We start from the raw sequence: 18,891 nt of genomic DNA, 5'->3' as shown, positions 1-18,891 counted from the left end.
CACACAAACTTCCCTGCACCCTGACCCTCATGCCAAATCCCTGGCAACCACTAATCTGGTCTCCATTTACAAAATGTTGTCATTTCAAGAATGCTATATAAATGGAATCGTAAGATTATATACACCTTTTGGGTTTGGCTTGTCATACTCGACATTTTTTCTTGGAGAGTCATCTAATCTGTTGCAAGTATCAATACTCCACTCCCTGTTGCTGAGTAGCATTCCAGGGTATAGATGCAGCACAGTTTGTTTAACTATTCACCTGTCAAAGGACCTCTGAGCCATTGAAGGACAGATTTTGGCTATTATAAATAAAGCTGCTGTAGACATCTGTGTACAGGTTTTTCTGCGAACATAGTTTTTCTTTTTCAGGGGGTAAATGCTCAGGAATGTAATTGTTGTGTGGTAGTTACTTGTTTAGTTTTTACAGAAACTGTCAAACTGTTTTCCAAAGTGACTGTACCTGGGGGTGGGCACAGTGGCTCACGCTTGTAATCCCAGCACTTTAGGAAGCTGAGGCAGGAGGATCACTTGAGGTCAGGAGTTTGAGACCAGCCTGGCCAACATGATGAAACCCTGTCTCTACTAAAAATACAAACATTAGATGGGCATGGTAGCAAGTGCGTGTAGTCTCAGCTACTCGGGAGGCTAAGGTACGAGAATCGCTTGAACCTGGGAGGCAGAGGTTGCAGTGAGCCGAGACAGTGCCACTGCACTCCAGCCTGGATGACAGAGTGAGACTCCATCTCAAAAATAAAAAAAAGAACCAACCACCAAAGTGACTGTACCTTTTCTCATTCCCAACAGCAATGTATGAGTAATGTGTTTTTTCCACATCCTTGCCAGAATTTGGTGTTGTTGCTATTTCTTATTTTAGCCATTCCTTTAGGTAAGTAGTGGTATCTTGTGATTTTGATTTGTATTTCCCTTATGACTGCTGGTGCTGCGTAACTTCTTAGGGAGAGGTGTCATGCATGGGAATGGTATGGCACATGGGAGCGTCAGAAGGGTCAAGTGAAGGTGGTTTGAGCCCCTGACAATGGCCACGGAAGGCCTGAGCCAGGCTATGACAGTGAAGGGCCAGAGAGTGGGGGTGTGGGGTTCCAGAGATGCTTTAGGAAGTTGCCAAATGTGGTGACTAAGGAGACAGGAAGAAGCATTGCTGAGGAAGAGGGAGGCATCCAAAGTAACTTCCCAGCTCTAACTCAGAGAAAGAAGTCTAGAAATGTTGATTTTTACCTGTGAGACATCCATGTAGCCCACAGGCATCTGGACACAAGCGTTCAACACAGCGATTGCATCTGGGCCGAATGTATGGATTTGGAAGCTCAGAAGTTTCCCTCACATAAGGTAGAGGGAGAAGTCTGATTGTTTAAACTTCTAGTCTATTGGTTCTCACATGTAGGCCACGGACCGGGGAGTCTAGAGACCATCCCCCCCACCCTCCAGCTCCCACACGCAGACCAAACATTTTCCATAGCACATGAAACACCTCGCACACCTAAGCACACTTTTTCAGTTGTATGTAGGTAAATTGTTATGACTTCACAAATCTATTTTCTAAATTTTTAATTTTTTACGACTACTTTTCAATCAGATCATAAAAGTGCTAAAACCAGTGTGAAAGCGTGCAAAATGTTGACTCCTTTAGAAGTGGCCGTGACTTCCTGCTAGTTGGTCTTCCCAGGGACAGGGGGTCTGGCGGCTCTGAAGTGCCGGCTCTCGGATCCCTCGGTATTATTTTACAGAAACCATCTCCCGCCCGCTGTCCTTCGGGAAGAGTCCCTGCCCTTCCTGCCCAGCCCGCCCCCCTCCCCGGGCGTCCCCACCCGTTCCTCCTCCAGCGACAGGTGGCTGCAAGCCTTGCCTTTGAACTCGAGAATCCCTCTCCCCAGCCCACCGCCTCGCAGCAACTCACAGGCCAGAGGGTCGACCCCTCTGGGCTGTGACTGGAGCCCTCCGGGGTGAAGGCACTGCTGGGCCCCCGACCCCCAAGCCCGGGTCCGCCGCGCGCTCTGCGGGGGAGCTGCCGGGCGCCCCTTGTCCAGTGCTTGCAGCTCAGCTGCGGAGTTTTGTTGGCAACCGTTAAGAAGATTCGTAAGTTACATTTCCCAAGCCCTTCCCCTCTCCAAGAGCACAACACCCGCATCCCCAGCATCATGAAAACAAGCGCGGCCACCGCGATGTGCGACACGTGGGGCCTGGAATCTCAGTGCAGACCGCGCTGCAAACGCTCAGCCGCGCCTTTGAATAAGTTAGACGGCCTGCGGGGGCGTCCGACCAGATAACACAAGGAATGCGGATGCCACCCTTGCCTCTGGTAGGTATTTCATCAGGTTGCTGCTTAAATATAATTCCAAACAAATTGAGGTTGTCCTTTGGAGGCGGGGAGGGAGGAAAAAGAGAAAGCTGACTTGGCCTCTTCTATTACCCGAATTGCAATCGCTGATCCCTTGTGACATAAAAGTCATAGGTCAAATCCAAGATCTTACTGCAAATCGGCGGGGATTTTTCTCCCAGGAATATGAGACTGGCCTCTTATCTCCTGATAATACCTCTAGAGTCTCCAGCCCTGAGAATTAGCGAGAATGACGACACAGGGAAGAGACAACGGGGAGCCATCACCCGCCATCGCTCTGCATCCATTTAATTGATTCTGTATGTTTTTCAGTTCAGGGTTCCCAGAGCTCCCTACCTTGCATTTTTTTTTAACCCCAGGGAACATAGTGAAACTTCTTTTTTACTTGTATTTATCTTTTTGCTTTATTTTTGAGTTCCCTAAATTAAAAACCCAATGTCTAGACTCTGATTATTTAACTTTGGCGGCATACATTGGCCCCTTGAATAATTTCCCTGGAGACCCACTGATCTTTAAAATGAATATAATCGGAGGAAGCCAGGAAGGAGGGAGGAAGAGGGGGTGAACCGGTAGTTGAGGGGGTATTTTTTTTCTTTTTGAACTTATATTTTAGAATCAGAAGTTACATGTGCAGGTTCGTTACAGAGATATTTTGTGTGATGCTGAGGTTTGGAGTATGAATGATCCCACCACCCAGGTTCCTATAGAACCCAATAGGTAGTTTTTCAACCCTTGCCTCCCTCCGTCCCTTCCCTATCTAGTAGTCTACAGTGTCTTTTGGTCCCAACTTTCTGTCCTTGTGTACCCAATATTTAGCTCCCATTTATAACTGAGAACATGTGGTATTTGGTTTTCTGTTCCTGTGTTAGTTTGCTTAGGATAATGGCCTCCAGCTGCATCCATGTTGCTGCAAGGGACATGATTTTGTTTTTCGGTTTTTGGTGTTTTTTGAGACGGAGTCTCACTCTGTCGCCCAGGCTAGAGTGCAATGGCTCAATCTCAGCTCACGGCAACCTCTGCCTCCCTGGTTCAAGTGATTCTCCTGCCTCAGCCTCCTGAGGAGCTGGGATTACAGGCACCTGCCACCACACCCAGCTAATTTTGTATTTTTAGTAGAGACGGGGTTTCACCATGTTGGTCAGGCTGGTCTTGAACTCCTGACCTCAGGTGATCTGCCCACCTCGGCCTCCCAAAGTGCTGGGATTACAGGCACAAGCCACCACATCTGGCCCATGATTTTGTTTTTTTATGACTACAGTATTCCATGGTGTATATGTACCACATTGTCTTTATCTAATCCACCATCGATGGGCACCTATGTTGATTCCATGCTTTTGCGATTGTGAGGAGCACTACAGTGAACATACAGGTGCATGCGTTCATTTGGTAGAACGATTTATTTACCTGTGGATCTATACCCCATAATGGGATTGCTGGGTTGAATGGCAGCTCAACTCAGTTCTTTGAGAAATCTCCAAACTGCTCTCCACAAAGGCTACACTCATTTACACTCCCACCAACAGTGTATCAATGTCCCGTTCTCTCCACAGCCTTGCCAACATCTGTTATTTTTTGGCTTTTTAGCAAAAGCCAATCAGACTGGCATAAGATGGTAGCTCATTGTGGTTTTGATTTGCATTTCTCTGAAGATTAGAGATGAGCATTTTTTCATATGTTTGTTGGCTACCTGGATGTCTTCTTCTGAGGACATGTCTGTTCATGTCCTTTGCCTCCTTTTTAATGGGGTTATTTGTTTTTTGCTTTTCAATTTGTTTACATCCTTACTTTTCCTCTTCAGCTTTCCCTCCAAACCCGCTCAGGCCCCTGGATCACAGGACCCTCCCCTGCACCAAGGCAGCTTCTCCTGTGGGCTGAATGGTGCCTCCTGTCCACAGTCCAGCCAGCCCCACCCGAGGGGACACCCACCTGAATCTGGCAGCACTGCCTCCTCGTTAGGGCAGTGCCACAGGAGTCCTGGTTCCTCCACAGCTCAGCTAAGGAAAGGGCCTTTCCAGCATTTGAAGTGAGTTCAGGCTTCACATCCTTTGAGGGCTTTATTCTTTGGGGCACACTGCAAAAGTCAATTTTCCATTAAAACAGGACATCCCAGTTACATGAAAAGCAGTAGATCTAATGATCGGATGATTTCACAGATAACAGGGAAAAAACTGGAAAGACAAACATGCATTTGGAAGCTTTTTACTTTACCAGGAAAGGATATTTTTAGCTGGACACAGTGGCTCACGCCTGAAATCCCAGCACTTTGGGAGGCTGCGATGGGGAGATCACTTGAAATCAGGAGTTTGAGACCAGCCTGGCCAACGTGGTGAAACCCTGTCTCTTCTAAACATACAAAAAAATTAGCTAGGCGTGGTGGTGGGTGCCTGTAATCCCAGCTACTTGGGAGGCTGAGGAAGAAGAATCGCTTGTATCTGGGAGGCAGAGGTTGAGGTGAGCCAAGATTGTGCCACTGCATTCCAGCCTGGGTGACACAGTGTGAGACTCTTTCTCCAAAAAAAAAAAAAAAAAGGATATTTTTACAACAACAACTTTCTACTATCACCATCATTTCTTTCTTTCTTTCTTTCTTTTTTCTTTTTTGAGATGGAGTCTCGCTCTGTCGCCCAGGCTGGAGTGCAGTGGCACGATCTCCGCTCACTGCAAGCTCTGCCTCCTGGGTTCATGCCATTCTCCTGCCTCAGCCTCCCGAGTAGCTGGGACTACAGGCGCCCACCACCATGCCCAGATAATTTTTTGTATTTTTATAGAGATGGGGTTTCACCTGTTAGCCAGGATGCTCTGGATCTCCTGACCTCGTGATCCGCCCGCCTCAGCCTCCCAAAGTGCTGGGATTACAGGTGTGAGCCACCGCACCTGGCCTCATCATTTCTTTTCAGAAAGAATACTTGAACTCATGCACACAGTCGTGCTTGCTCGTGACTATGCATGCTTGTGTACGTATGCACACACACAGAAAAACCCTCAGAGTAAAGTGTAAAGAACAGCCCTTTCATTGACAATGTAGAGCTTCCTGGAAAGCCGATCACTGTTTAAGAGCACTGGATTGGGGGTATCAGTCCCCTCCCATAGCCATATACGGTGACCTAGCTTGCATCCCCATCTTCTCTCACCAAAGATGCGTGTGTCTCAGACCCCAGTCTCCTGCTGTAAACTTCTCCAGTAAATGTACATAAGAAAGAATCAACTCCTCTGCAAGTCACGCCTTCCTGAAAAACAAGAGCAGAAAAATTAAAGACTAACAACAAAAATATTGTTTTTGCTATTTGACCATTGTTAACCACCTCCTAAATATGGATTTCCATACTCATTCTAAGTCCGAAGCTGTTGATTCTATCTTGGTGATGATAGAGGTTTGGCCCAAAGCTTGGCTGGCCCTGTGATGTGGCCTGCTCCAGTGTTAACTGTAGAAGGAAATGCTTTTGCTTATATCTTATGATGAGGCCTAAATCACTCCAGATGTCCTTCAAAGACCCAGGAAGGCATCTCCCCAACTAGTCTACAATGCTTTGGGTGCTCAATAAATACCCATGTAATTGGTTGGCTTTGGTCAGCTCTGAGCAGTTCTGCAGAATGGAGAAATCAACGCTTTCATTCTGATAAAGGTGCTGATGCCTAAGTTGTTTGCCAAGCAGGAGATTCCCATTGATATTCAGAAGCAATTTGTAAGGGTTTGGAAGCCTTTGAGAGGGGTGCACCAGTGACTGGGATTGTATAAAGCCCGGCCTCTTAGTCACTGTTGACTTCTCTTCACACAGGTTCCTCACTCCCCAGCAGCCAATTTGTATTCTAATGGTGAGGAAGGAGAGGGCCTCTTGGGAGCTTAGAGTGCATGGCAAGAATCAATTTCCCTCATTCTTGCAAATGTTCTCCCACCTAAATGTGAGTCTCTGAGGATGAAAGAGGAAACCCATAACCAAGAATAACGCGCGAAGATGATGCGCTTATTTTAAAAAAAGAGTCAAGGAGAGGAACAAAAGAATTAAATACAGTAAGTAGAAGAAAAATGTTCAACACCATTGGTAATTTTTTAAAACATGAATTGATACAACAAGATGACATTTTTAGTGCATCCGATTGGCAAAATAAAAAATGATAATAGTCCTTCTCCGAGGGCCTGGGGAACCTGGCACTCTCATGCCCCATCAGAGGACATAAAAACAATCGCAGTTTCCCTAGAAGTCAGTTTTGCTTTATATATCAAATCTTAGAAGTAGACTATCCTTTAAATCAATTATTTCACATGTATAAATGTATTCTAGGAAATAATGAAGAATGTGCAAAGACGTCTCTATATAAGGATATTCACTAAATATTCAACAGCAGGAAGTTGTTTACATTGGTTATGGTATCTAAGTAATGGAATACTGTGAGCATATAGTAATTGTGTATTCGCTGAAGTGGAAAGAAGTTCAAAATACAGAGTTAAATTTTGAAAGGGTTACAAGCAGTAAAGTTACATATATTTTTTAAATTAACTCCGTTCATTCAAAAAGTATTCCTAAGCAAACAGGATACATCAGAGATCAAGATAGGCAGTTCCCTGCTTTTATAAAGATTGCATTTATTGGGGCGATGGGGTCTGGGAATTGGGTAACAACAAATAAGTATATTAGTGAGAAAACTATAAAATTGTGTTAATGGCTGTGTAGAGAATTAAAGTAGGCTGACGTGATAGAGGTCACTCTAAGATTTTATACTGAAGTGTGGATTACTAAAAGCACAAAGTGTCGAGATTTCTCCAGGAAGGGAAAATAGTCGTCCAAGGTCCTGAGGCAGGAGCAAGATTTAAATGATATGTTTATATACAGCTGGACCATGTGGCTAAAGCAAAGTGGAAGAGGGGAAGAGTGGCAGATGCAGTCAGGGAGGGGAGGTCACATTGCATGGGGCTTGGTAAACCAGGGTAAGGAGCTGGGGTTTTATTCTGCATTGCTGCAGGAAGACACTACAGGTCTCAAACAGGAGACATATCTCATTAATGTTTCTAAATTTCACTCTTGCTCTTGTGTGAAAGGATGGATTTGAGAGCTTAAGAATGAAGGCAGAGGGACCAGTCAGTCATCAGTCCAGAGAAGGCTCAAAGGTCACCTGGACCAGGGAAGGAGGTACAGGAGAGAAACAGATGCAGTCAGGATTTAATTTGGAGTTAGTACCAGCTGTTTTTGCTAATGGATTGAGGGCTCCTCAAATTCCCTCCTCTTTCCTCCTTTTGCCTTCAAACTCCAGTTCTTCCCTACAAAGATCCATCTATAGTTCCTGCCTTTGGGTTCTCTGAGATGACCTGGATCTCAAATTAAATCTCCCTTTTCTCAAGCTAACTCAAGCTGGTTTTCATTTCTTGCAACCATGACTAAGGTATCAAGCACCTGTTGTGTTACAGTCTTCCCAATTGCTACTTAAGGAAGGCACAGCAGTTGAAGCAAGCCATGGTCAGAGAGATGAGGCAGCTTATCCAGTTTAAAATGGCAGAGCAAGGATTCGAACCCACGTCTTCAGGGTCCAGAGCCAGCACTTCCTCTTCTATGCCATGCTAGATCAATGAGATGCACCCAGCTTCTAGTTGTCTACCAAATATTGCTAGTTGTCCACAAAATCTAAGCTCCCTTGTTTCATAACAGTAAAACAATGGCTGCCCAAGTGCATTAATTTCCCAGCCTCCCTTTCAGCTAGATGGGCACATATGACTTAACAGGAGAGGAAGTAAGGATGCAAGAAGAGCCCTGTTTCCTCCACACCCTTTACCTTTCCTACAGGCTACAGCCCAGGCTTGGCAGTAACACAGCTTAAATTATGCAGATCACAATAATTGTGGATTATTGTGGAACAATGACTAATAAGGAACATGAATCCCTGAATGACCACATGGAGCTGAATCTCCCACCAGTCTCAAAAGCTCACCCTGGACTGTTGCAGTTGAAATTACTGGACTGTTACATGAGAAATACATAAACTTTAGTCAGGTTATTATTGGGTCTCTTTGTTGTAGCAGTCCAGCTTTACCCTAACTGATATATAACCTCAACATGATCTGCATATTTAAAAATACTAGTGGCCACTTTTGTTAAAAAATAATTGAGCTTCTCAAGCAAATCCTCCAGACATTGGGTAGATCCTTGAGTATCCCCATTCCCACATTCATGGCTGAATTTGTCTGATCTGTAGAATAGACTCAATGCCTGGGTACTCTCTTAGGAGAACCTTTAAAACCTATTGTTGGTTGGAAACTCAACAACAAGACCTCCATGCATGAGTTATGAGAATTTATTTATATCAGCCAGTGAGATCTCTTCCAAAGGGCTCGAACTTTGGTGACCACCCTAAGATCCCCGGCAGCAGGTATGACATAGTCACTTCCTGGAATCTCATCTGAGTGCTCTAGGAAATCCACTGTCTCCGTGAGCTTCCCGGTGATTCACAAGGTGGGCAGAGCCCACCAGAAGAACAATGCACCAGCAGAGCTTGTCTATGGACAGTGGGTGCATTGACTGGAGGTGACAGTACCACATTCATACTCCACTAGCTTTGGCAGTGCTGCAGAAAGTGGGGAACAAGCTTGCTCCCCAAAGTGTTTCTCCATCAAGCCTAGCAGGAGAGGTGAGGAGACAGTAAGGAAAATGAGCCACATGCCTAGTGGAAAATGCACTGGTTTTGGATTCAGGTGGACATGGATTCTAATCCTGACCCTACCACTTGTTCATCCATTCACTTAGCTTTTGGAACCTCAATTTCCTAGAAAATGGGAATACTCCTACCCACCTCATACAGTGGTCATGAGGACTGAGACAGAGTCTACGATATATATAGAAAGAGTTGGCAGGGAAGGAGCGCAGTCAATAATAGCAAAACAAATTCCAAACTGATCCAGCCTTGATATAAAGAAGTTGGCAAGCCTTGCCCTCCCTGCCAAGCCACCATGAAGGGAGCACGTGAGTCGGCTGGCCCCAAGGTCTCTCAGTTGTCAAGGACAGGCTTCTGTGGGTGCTGTTATGGGGCTGGGAGATGTGCTCGCTGACCACATCCCAGCTGTTCTCCTGCCACTGTGGTTACCCAAACCCTGCAACTATGTTCATGTATAAACCAGTCAGCAAATCACACAGTCAAAGCCTCATGGAAAAGTCCGCTTTCTGGTCACCCTTTTCTCTTGTCCAAATTCATGAAACAACCATGAAAAATGTGTTTGCTTTCTATTCCTGTGGCTGATAGTTTACTGAATAACAACAACAACAACAAAATCTTTTTTTTTTTTTTTTTGCCTTGATTATGGTCCTTACCACGACATAGCAAATGACTGGCCTGTGGGAGAAAAGGCTAAAGAGAAACATAATGAATTAACTAAGTTTTCTTTTCTTTTCATGGGCCCAAGCACTGGGTTTTTGGCTGAAATACATGCACATACTATCAAATATGGAAAATCAGGTGATTGACTGGGTATAATTTTGGGGCTCCCTCTCATGCTGAAGCCATGATGGTGGGTCCAATCCCATGGTTGGTCTGATCATCATCCACCCCAAACCCTTTCAAGCTTTTCCTTGTGATGTTACCATTGCCACTTACCACCTCTGCCACTCTGATACTCTTCCATTTCCCACTTCTGAAAAGCATTTTTTTTTGAGACGTTATCTCGCTCTGTCGCCCAGGCTAGAGTGCAGTGGTGTGATCTTGGCTCACTGTAACCTCCACCTCCCGAGTTCAAGCGATTCTCCTGCCTCAGCCTCCTGAGTAGCTGGGAGCACAGGCACTTGCCACCACGCCCGATTAATTGTTTGTATTTTTAATAGAGACGGGGTTTCACCGTGTTAGCCAGGATGGTCTCGATCTCCTGATCTCATGATCCACCTGCCTCAGCCTCCCAAAGTGCTGGGATTACAAGCGTGAGACACTGCGCCCAGCTTCTGCAAAGCATTTGAGACTTCCAGCAGCCCTGTACTTCCCCTGTCCTCTTAGCACCCTCTCATGCTCTCAATAACAGTGTATCAAGATTAGTAGAATCTGGCCAGGCACAGTGGCTCATGCCTGTAATCCCAGCACTTTGGGAGGCCGAAGTGAGTGGATCATCTGAGGTCAGGAGTTTGAGACCAGCCTGGCCAACATGGAGAAACCCCATCTCTACTAAAAATACAAAAATTAGCCAGGTGTGGTGGCATGCGCCTGTAATCCCAGCTACTTGGGAGGCTGAGGCAGGAGAATCGCTTGAACCCGGGAGGCAGAGGTTGCAGCGAGCCGAGATTAATAGAATTGGAAGATTAGTAGAATCTTCCAAGCTTGGGGTCTTATGCCTGTAATCCAGCACTTTGGGAGGCCAAGATGGGTGGATTGCTTGAGCTCAGGAGTTTGAGACCAGCCTGGGCAACACTGCAAAACCCTATCTCTACAAAGATTAGCCGGGCATAGTGGCACACACCTGTAGTCTCAGCTACTCAGGAGGCTGAGGTGGGAGGATCACCTGAGCCTAGGAGGTCAAGGCTACAGTAAGCCGTGATCACACCACTGCATTCTGGCCTAGGTGACAGAGAAAGACCCCATCTCAAAAAAAAAAAAAAAAAAGATGAGTAGAATCTTCTAGCTAGTCTTCTGCCTTCTGTTTCTCTAAATCATTTTCCATTAGACCTCCCTAAAGTGCAGCTCCACTTACATTATTCCTCTGCTCCATAACCTTCAGTGGCTCCCTATTGCTCACTCTGCAGCCAAGGTGCTCCGTAAGATGGTCCTATGTTATTAATTTGTTTAATACAGTTGCTGCCTCGCCATCCACTTTTAGGCCCAATGTAAATTGTTGCAAACTCAGTTGTACCCCGTCACCTTTGGGTGAGTTAAAACTTCCCCTCCCTATGTGGTTGTGTGCGACATGGCCTTATTGCTCCTCATCTCACTGACACAGAACCCAGCTCCCCCCACAGCTGCTGATCAGGATAAAACCTATTGATCAATACCAGAGTCATGTAAATAAGATCTCCCCTCAGAGCATGTTTTCTTTTTTCTTTTTTTTTTTTTTTGAGATGGAGTTTCGCTCTTGTTGCCCAGGCTGGAGTGCAATGGCTCAGTCTCGGCTCACTGCAAACTCTGCCCTCCAGGTTCAAGCAATTCTCCTGCCTCTGCCTCCCAAGTAGCTGGGACTACAGGCACGCACCACCACGCCCAGCTAATTTTTGTATTTTTAGTAGAAAGGGTTTCACCATGTTGGCCAGAATGGTCTTGATCTCCTGACCTCATGATCCACTCACCTCAGCCTTCCAAAGTGCTGGGATTACAGGCATGAGCCACCATGCCCGGCCACGTTTTCTTTAAACTCACCAATCCACAACCCCATAGGGAAAGCCTAGGGAATAACACCCATGGACCTAAATAAAGGCCTGGTCCCACGGATCCTCTCTCTTTCCTCCTGCCCCTCACCAGCTAGTTGAGCTCCCTGTCACCTCCAGACTTCCCCTGGGCCTCCCATGGGCACCCCTAACCTCTCCAGGAGCTGTAAGAATTTTCTTCTGCTTCATGCATGTGGGTGTCACCTCCTCATTGTGTCTCACCTGAATGATACACCTGCACCCAACTTTCCCCTGCCAGGGCTTTCCTAGAGTGGCTATCTTGGCTTTTGGCCACTCTAAATAGACCAAATTAGAAAGAAACCATTACAACAAAAATCACATGCCGGGACCGGGGGCTCACGCCTGTAATCCCAGCACTTTGGGAGGCTGAGGCGGGCAGATCATGAGGTCAGGAGATCGAGACCATCCTGGCCAACATGGTGAAACCCAGTCTCTACTAAAATTACAAAAATTAGCTGGGCGTGGCACACGCATAGTAATCCCACTACTCGGGAGGCTGAGGCAGGAGAATCGTTTGAACCCGGGAGGCAGAGGTTGCAGTAAGCCGAGATCACGCAACTGCACTTCAGCCTGGCAACAGAGCGAGACTCCGTCTCAGAAAAAAAAAAATCACAACAACTGGCACTGTGAGCAGGGTGTGTGGCCATGACCACAAAGGGCAGGACAGAATGCCTTTTGCCTGCTCCTGCTCACTAGCCATGTGGCTGACCCCATCTGAGGAGGCCCCAGGGCTCACTAGTGTGGGTCCCCACTGCTGTATGCTGCAGCCTGTGATCTTTGTTGAGTGTTGCCAAGACTCCCCTCCCTAAGTTGGGTGCATCCTAGAAATTCCAAGTGGTTCTTGGGATGCCCCCCTCTGCCAACGGACCCCATGCTCAATTGCCAGCCTTAATAGGACACTCCCCTGAGTGGGAAGTTCTGGTGAGAGTTCTATTGACTATATTCAGAAGGCCTGACGGCTTGTTACTGAGAAGCAGAAGGGGGTCACCTCTGCCCTGGAGCTGTAAGGTGGAAACTGGGCCAGCACAAAGGCCTAGCAGGGTGCAAAAGGGAGGCCCACACTCTGACTACCCACTGAGATGGGGAGGCAGTATCTAGAGAGGTCACTAGGCTTCCCAGACTGACAATAAAGACTTCCCAGACTGACAGCAAAGTGTCCCCCTTCATGTAGGTGATGGCAGTCACTGGCAGCAGTTCTGCCGGTGTCTGCAAGCCCTACATTGCTTCGTTCCCTTGCTTCTGTCACTCTTCATTGCCCCCTGACCCTAATGAGGTCAACCGGGACACCCTAAGAGGGAGGTGGCTGCCTACAGATGATCCTGGTGAGAAACACAAATGGAGGCCACTGCTCACCACGAGGGCCAGTTAGGACCGGCAGGAGCGCATCAGGTCAACATCTAAAAACAAAGGAAAAAAATTTTTTTTTTTTTAGCTGCCTAAAAATATAAGCCATTCTAAAGATTTTGCTTAATGAAAAAAAGGAAAGGGACTGCTGTGGTTTGAATGTGTCCCCCAAAGTTCATGTGTTGGAAACTCAAACCCCAATGCAACAGTGCTGGGAGGTGGGACCTTAAAGACATGATTGAGCCTTGTGGGCTCTGCCCTCATAAATGAATTAATGCCATTGTCGTGGGAATGGACTTGTTATTGTGGAGGTGGGTTCCCTACAAAAGGAGTTCAGCCTCCTTCCCCACACTCACACACCCTCTAACCATGTGATGCCTTCTGCCATATTATGACACAGCAAGAAGGCCCTGACCAGATGCAGGCCCTCAGTCTTGGACTGCCCAGCCTCCAGAACTATAAGAAATAAATCTCTGTTCTTTGTAAACTAACCAGTCTCAGATCTTCTGTTATAGCAGCACAAAACAGACCAAGGCAGAAACTGATCATCATGCAGGAAGGGGGCATCCCAGAGAGAGGCCACTGCCTAGAAGCACCAGCCCCTTACTCCCTGCCCTCTGCATCCTCTCATCAACTAGAGGCAGAAACAAAGACTCTCAGCTTCTGGCGGCCTGAGCCTAAAACAAAACAAAACAAAACAAAAGGCAGGGGGGTGGGAATGCTGCCACTTAAAAAAAATGTATGTACCAAGTCAATGCTAGGTCTAGCAAACATAATGAAAGCTCTAGACCATTTATTGATTTAAAAACAAACTCCCCTAGATACAACGGAGAAGGGAGTTAAAAGTAATTAAATAAATTATATATATACATATATAATATTTTAATATGAACATATAATAAATAGATTCTATAGTATATGTATAACATATAACTACATTAAAACAAGTTACTATGAGGCCGGGTGTGGTGGCTCATGCCTGTAATCCCAGCACTTTGGGAGGCTGAGGCGGGTGGATCACCTGAGGTCGGGAGTTCAAGACCAGCCTGATCAACATGGAGAAACACTGACTCTACTAAAAATACAAAAGTAGCCGGGCATGGTGGCACATGCCTGTAATCCCAGCTACTCAGGAGGCTGAGGCAGGAGAATCACTTGAACCCAGGAGGCAGAGGTTGCGGTGAGCCAAGATTGTGCCACTGCACTCCAGCATGGGCAACAAGAGCGAAACTCCATCTCAAAAAAAAAAAAAAAACGGGGGGGGGGGGGGGCCGGGCGAGGTGGCTCATGCCTATAATCCCAGCACTTTGGGAGGCCGAGGCAGGCAGATCATGAGGTCAGGAGATCAAGACCATCCTGGCTAACACGTTGAAACCCCGTCTCTACTAAAATTACAAAAATTAGCCGGGTGTGGTGGTGGGCGCCTGTAGTCCCAGCTACTTGGGAGGCTGAGGCAGGAGAATGGCATTTACCCAGGAGGCAGAGGTTGCAGTGAGCCGAGATCGCGCCACTGCACTCCAGCCTGGGTAACAGAGCGAGACTCCATCTCAAAAAAAAAAAAAAAAAAAAAGTTACTATGATTTGATCCAATTGATCCAATTGGAAATTCAAATTGTATATATAAATTTATATACTAAATAATTTATATAACAAAAATATTTGAAAGGGCATGGATTGGCTTTTGTGCTTCTACAACACAGGTTCTCACTTGACTTTAACATTTGCTAAAATGTACCAATTGGCAAAAGTTCCTGGGCTTAGTCAATACTGGGGCTCAAATCATAGTTATACCTGGAGACCTCAGTAAATTTAAACACTGTGCCTCTACCATCTTAAAAAATAGCTAAATATAAAATGGAGAAAAATAAAGATGCCTCACTTTAACTGTAGCCTTGCCTAAATTTCCTATAGTCATGCACCCATTGCTGTAATATAGTCTATATTAAGCACAGATGCTCTGATACAATAAATAATAAATTAAGCCGGCATGACGGCTCGTGCGTGTAATCCCAGCACTATGGGAGGCCAAGGTGGGAGGATTGCTTGAGCCCAAGATTTCAAGACCAGTCTGGGCAACATGGCAAAACTCCATCCCTACCAAAGATACAAAAATTAGCCAGGCATGGTGGTGCGTTCCTGTAGTCCCAGCTACCTAGGCTAAGGTGGGAGGATCACTTGAGCCCAGGAAGTTGAGGCTGCAGTGAGCCATGATTATGCCACTGCACTCCAGCCTGGGTGACAGAGTAAGACCCTGTCTCAAAAAAATAATAATTATAATAATTGTAAATTAAAGTAAGTTTTTGGCACTTACAAATTGGCTTGATAAAATAAAATCCCATGAACCTCCAGTTAACATGGTCAATTCACAAAGGCCTAATGTAAGTTAAATCAGGATCTTCAAGGATTCAAACTTACTATATACAACCTAATTAATAAAGGGGTAATGATCTCCACTGTTCCTCCATTTGACAGCCATTTTTGCCTGTTCTTAAATGTAGAAAAAATTAAGGGTGCCTCATAGTGGATTACTACAACCTTTACACCATGTTCCTATTCATTACGGCCTCCATACCCAATTCCCAATACTATGACTAATTCTAGTCAATGACTGGTGAATATTGAGCTCTTATACATTTGGCTAACATGTTCAGTTTTGGGCCTATTTCAACAGCCTCTCGGATGCAGTTTGCCTCCACCTCCAAAAGGGCACAACACACGTTTTCCAGGCTACCCACAGGGCACCTCAAGGGCTTTGGCATCACACACAGTCTCTGAAGACAGGATCTTAAGGACATCCACCTTCCTTGGGAGCACAGGCATGACATTACATTGAGGCGATCCTCCTTCAGGAAGGCTCATTTGACACACTTGTAAGGACGTGTAAGTCCAGTATCTCTTAGTACTTTTAGGGTTCTGGTGGCAACGTATTCCTCATTTATAAATTTTACTTATAAATTAAAATCAACAGGCAATCTCACTAGCACCTTCAAAAATAAAAGGTAGGCCAGATGTGGTGACTCACATCTGTAATCCCAGCACTTTGGGAGGCCAAGGTGGGCAGATCACCTGAGGTCAGGAGTTCAAGACCAGCCTGGCCAATGTGATGAAACCCCATCTCTACTAAAAATACAAAAAAAAAAAAAAAAATTAGCCAGGCATGGTGGCGGACACGTGTAATCCCAGCTATTGGGGAAGCTGAGGCAGGAGAATCGCTTGAACTCAGGAGGCAGAGGTTGCGGTGAGCTGAGACTGCGCCACTACACTCCAGCCTGGGTGACGGAGTGAGACTCTGTCTCAAAAAATAATAGTAATAAAATAAAAAATAAAAGGCTTTGGCAACCTCTTCTCATGCCTCATGGTGTCTACAGACCACTTATGATGGCCATTGGTTGCCCCACAACTTCTGATAGCAAAAATTGCCCCTCTTGGCTTTGTCCTACATTCCACTAAAACAGCCAACTGCTGGCTACCCTCTGGGTTCTCCTGCAAACAGAGGCTCTCACAGTCCCTGAGCCTGTGACTCTGCATTCCCAACTTCCTGTTATGCTGTGGGTCATGGAACCTGTACCCCCACCAGCTCAGCACAGCTATAATGGCCTCCCTAAGACAGGATGGATCAAAACCTGGGCCCCCTGGCATATTCCACCTACAGGAGGGGGTGCCTTCCTTGTTCTCAGCCCCTTTTCATATGCCAGAGTGTTGGAAGAGCTCACCCCTTTTACAGAGCCCTTGGCTACCTGAAAGCTCATGAGATTCCCTGAGTGAACAGTAATGGGAGTTTGTAGACTGTACAGATGGCACTGCTGACCATCCTATGTGGTGGAACTTGGTGGAATGTTACTGCTTCCCATCCCTTAGCTAAGATGTCCCTGATAAAGGATGGGACCCAAGAAACAGACTTGGCCAAGCTTCAGGGAGTCATCTTGGCCCTGGATGCCCTGGCCAACAAATGGTCAAATTGATTAGAAACTATCAGGTCATTCTCTAGAAATTGTCCCCTTCAAGGTAAAGAGCTCTGGGATATTGTTGCCTCACAGATACCCAAAAGATATCAAAATCACACATTTCCACACATTCTAAGGCCACACTATAAGGCCTTTCCAGAACACTTTTTATTCCCTTCAAAGTTACAGACATCACTGGTAGTAACCAAAACACATTTTACTTCTTAGAATACACCATGATGCTGGGCTCTTGAGAAAGGCATTCACTAGAACTTTCACGCCCCTGACAGGTCCCTGATAACCAGTTTAACTCCAAGACACAGTGATGTTTTCAAATAACCTCTTTTCCAATTCCAGTCCAACACATAAATCACTAAAATTCTCTATCTTGCCCCAGGCGTTAACCTACTTTTTATAAATCTTCTATCTTCTATCTTATCCCCATCCCATAAGATTGAGGGAACATGCTCTCCTAGAACTCATTAACTGTAGACCAACAGGCAGGCAGCTGCTCATCTGATACAGAACCCACTTAAAATTAAACTTCCACCAAAACCAAACCAAACAGAAGCCCTGCCAGGGAGAGCTGCCCACGTCTGTTGACTGCTGATCTTATTACTACTGCTTTGGATACTTTCACTGGTTTACAGTCCGGAGGTCTACAGCATCCATTCCAGGGGACACCCACTCAAAAAAGAGACCCCAGTCCCATATCCCAGACAACATCACCCTAGCCCAAAATCCAACTGCTGGAAATGACAGTGCCTCAGATAACATTGCTTCAACCCAAGACTTCAGTCGATGCTGAAGATGACCTCACGTCCTGTGCCAGACATGACTTCGCCTCTTACAGTGAAACCTCCACCCGGCAGTGCTTGCCAATGGATTGCCTCTTCTAAGGCACACGATGGACACAGAGCATCTTTGCTTTTCTTCCTGAACTCGCTGTGTGCTTGGCCCACACTCCTGGTATTTTCCTTGCTCTCTGCTCAAATGTACACCCCCATACTTCCATTTTTAAAGGCAAATCTGGCAATGGTTATGAAAAGTAAAAGAGATGATTACTTTTCCCAGGAGGCACCTGCCTCCTATCAGTCAACCCTCTGACCTCCCGAGGAGAAGACCACCTGGCTGCCCTCTCCTACTAACCACTTCCAGCCTTCTACCACAACTCCCTGCCTTGCATCTCCAACCCACAGCCACCATTCCTCTTGGTTACACACAATACCACTAATCTTTACATATACTTTACTAAATTATCAGTTCATAATCTCCAACAACATAACCGCCCTACACTAATGTTTAATTCACTGGTTAAATGATCACATTCCCCTTACAGTCATATCTCCACCACTCACACTACACCTGGCTTCCGTTTTTTAAAATGACGTAAGGCACCAGCACCATGAGAGGAAGAGTCATACATTCGTTTAATCTACATGCTGCCTCAAGCACCCATTTTTAGGGCTGACATACGCTGTTGGAAACCCAGCCATACCCCGCCACCTTTGGCCTAGAGGAAACGTTTCCTCCTCATGTGGCTGTGTGTGACATGGCCAGTGTGTTCCTCATCTCATTAACCCAGAACCCAACGCCTCCCACAGCTGCTGCTCACAATAAAACCTAATGGCCAACGCCAGAGTCATGCTAATAAGTTGCCCCCTTCACACATTTTTTTAAAACTAGCCAATCCACAACCCCCTCAGGAAAGCCTAAGGGATAATGCCCATAGAACTTAATAAAGGCACAGCCAGCAGATTCTCTCTATCTCTCCCTGTCTGTCTCTCTCTCTCTCTCTCACTCCCTCCTCTCCCAGCTGTTCGAGCTCCCTTCAATCTCTAGACTTCCTCTTCAGCCTCCCGTTGGCACCGCTAACCTCTCCTGGATCTGTAAGTAACATATT

At 46.1% G+C, this 18,891-nt stretch overlaps 1 long non-coding RNA gene across 2 annotated transcripts in view; it reads right to left on the bottom strand.

Moving 5' to 3' along the window:
• LOC117976107 (uncharacterized) overlaps window positions 1–18,891 on the bottom strand; it is an 82,481-nt gene that overhangs the window by 59,879 nt on the left and 3,711 nt on the right. For both annotated transcript variants that reach the window (XR_010110081.1, XR_008621035.2), the window contains exons 2-3: window positions 5,491–5,586; window positions 4,286–4,430 (exon numbers count right to left, since the gene is read on the bottom strand). This is a non-coding gene — a long non-coding RNA (uncharacterized LOC117976107). The remainder of the gene's footprint in view (window positions 1–4,285; window positions 4,431–5,490; window positions 5,587–18,891) is intronic.

This window comes from Pan paniscus, chromosome 16, assembly GCF_029289425.2.
Source record: "Pan paniscus chromosome 16, NHGRI_mPanPan1-v2.0_pri, whole genome shotgun sequence".
NCBI lineage: Eukaryota > Metazoa > Chordata > Mammalia > Primates > Hominidae > Pan > Pan paniscus.
Note: the sequence above shows the minus strand (reverse complement) of the source record. Positions and strands in the feature narration are given on the sequence as shown.